The 2,500-nt window shown below is 46.5% G+C and overlaps 1 protein-coding gene across 1 annotated transcript in view; it reads left to right on the forward strand.

The window, feature by feature from the left end:
- Positions 1-2,500, forward strand: part of LOC311315453 (sterile alpha motif domain-containing protein 10-like) — a gene marked incomplete at both ends in the record, with an annotated part of 69,204 nt that overhangs the window by 44,787 nt on the left and 21,917 nt on the right. The gene's annotated exons all lie outside the window — the stretch shown is intronic.

The raw sequence follows: 2,500 nt of genomic DNA on the forward strand, positions 1-2,500 counted from the left end.
ACTAATTGGATATGTTACTGCCACACTGTCACTGATCTGTGTAATAGATTCACAGACAGGGCTATCAGAGATCTCACTGCCAGAGCTTCTAACACAGAACCAACTGCTAGAGAGAGAGAGAGAGAGAGAGAGAGAGGGAGAGAGAGAGAGAGAGGTAGAGAGAGAGAGAGGTAGAGAGAGAGAGAGAGAGAGAGAGAGAGGTAGAGAGAGAGAGGTAGAGAGATAGAGAGAGGAGATAAAGAGAGGTAGAGAGAGAGAGAGAGAGAGAGAGAGATTCAAGCAATCCCAGTTAAAGGGGATGTTTATTTAGCCAAACAGGCTTTTACACCGTCTGCTGTTATCTCATTATTTTGGCTGTGGTTGTTGTTGTTGTTGTTGTTTGTGTGTGTTTTCTCCGGTGCCCTTATACAAGGGTCCCTCCTGCCCCTACCCTCTAAGTGTGGGTTTCTGATAGTCTACTCAGGCAGGATGAGAAGACTAGCCCAGTCCTCTAACAGTCTACGTCCCAGAGTCCACCCTGCTCCCCCCCCACCCCCAATGACCTGAGAAGGGAGATACCGTCACCCCCCTAATGACCTGAGAAGGGAGATACCGTCACCCCCCTAATGACCTGAGAAGGGAGATACCGTCACCCCCCTAATGATGTGAGAAGGGAGATACCGTCACCCCCCTAATGACCTGAGAAGGGAGATACCGTCACCACCCTAATGACCTGAGAAGGGAGATACCGTCACCCCCCTAATGACGTGAGAAGGGAGATACCGTCACCCCCCTAATGACCTGAGAAGGGAGATACCGTCACCCCCCTAATGACGTGAGAAGGGAGATACCGTCACCCCCCTAATGACCTGAGAAGGGAGATACCGTCACCCCCCTAATGACGTGAGAAGGGAGATACCGTCACCCCCCTAATGACCTGAGAAGGGAGATACCGTCACCCCCCTAATGACCTGAGAAGGGAGATACCGTCAGGGGTCTCTACTGGTTAACGACTGCTCTTCTCTGTGAGATGCCTGTTGATGTGGTTGCTGAGAATGGTTTTAACAACTAGTATACTTTAGTCCAAAGGGTGTGTTAATTTACTAGAAGAGGCAACCAATAACAATTATGAACATGCTTCACCTAACTTTTTACATGACCTGAAGTACTTACTGTATTTTCCACCAAGAGGCTAATCCATCCAGTGAAAAGTGAATGACAGGAGATAATGTATATGTTTTATAATGCTCAATAAGCGTTTTATTTAGAATAATAGAAGAGGATAGAATAATATAGCTAGGCAGATTCATGCAATATGTTGGGTATAATTATATCAAATCAACACACAATAATGGATAGCTGCTTAGAGAGAGGATCTAAAAGATGGCCTGTCTTCTTCAAAGCTCCCTTACTACACCATATCCATATACAGAACCACGCCATATCATATACAGAACTACACCATATCATATACAGAACCACACCATATAATATACAGAACTACACCATATAATATACAGAGCTACACCATATCCATATACAGAACCACGCCATATTATATACAGAACTACACCATATCATATACAGAACCACACCATATCTACAGAACTAAAGGGACCTTGGAAAGGATTTGGGTGAAAAATGATGTACTTGTATTGACTGGTGAGCCAACACCCTGTTTCCATGGGGACATGACTTCCCCTTTTTCTTGGATGAAAATGTCAATTTACCGAGGAAGGCTTCTCACTCCAACCACGGGAACCACTCATATGTGCTGGTGTAACTTGATCTTTTTTGAAGACTTTACCTCAACTCTGACTTGTCTCCAATCTTTTGTGCTTGGTGCTTGAACCAGTTGTGTGAGGTTGCATTTGCATATAGACCTTCAGTGGGGCAATGGATGTTGTTGACTCTTGAATCTGGACTGTTGAGGACTCCACTTCCCTGTGCTGCTGTCAAAGGACGAGCTTTCTGTCCTTCACTCAGCAGCTACCATGATAACATGAGCACAGTCTGTTGTAGACTGAGTGCTTTTATACTCGGCGCTCACACTGCTCTGCACCGTCAGGGACTCATGGTTTCCCATTTCAATGACTCAGAAGTGAGATCGCTCCGTTTTGGGGTTTTCCAGTGACACACCTTCCTCAACAGTCCCTCGAGGATATTGAGATTTCTTAACACAGTCTGAGTTTAGTAAGAGGAGAGAATCTCACCCAGCAACGAAAGAACGTTACTTTTCCAGGTCCCTTGATGATGTTGAGTGTCAGAGGAGTTCATCTGGACTCTTTGAATGTTCTCCCTCGTCGCTGGAGGTGTCGTTCCCACTCCAGAGTTCGTTGCAGAGAAGGCTTGCCCACTCTGGTCATTCGTCATCAGTCCCACGTCGGAGGCTCACAGCCTGCTACCCTGATCAGTCGTTGCAGAGGAGGCTGTGCTCCTCTCTGGGACTCCCCCAATTTAGAGGAGGCTTTGCTCCTCTCTGGAACTCCTCCTCTGCATCGGGGGAGTTCCAGAGTGGAAC

This window comes from Borostomias antarcticus (assembly GCF_949987555.1).
Source record: "Borostomias antarcticus genome assembly, chromosome: 11".
Taxonomy (NCBI): Eukaryota; Metazoa; Chordata; class Actinopteri; order Stomiiformes; family Stomiidae; genus Borostomias; species Borostomias antarcticus.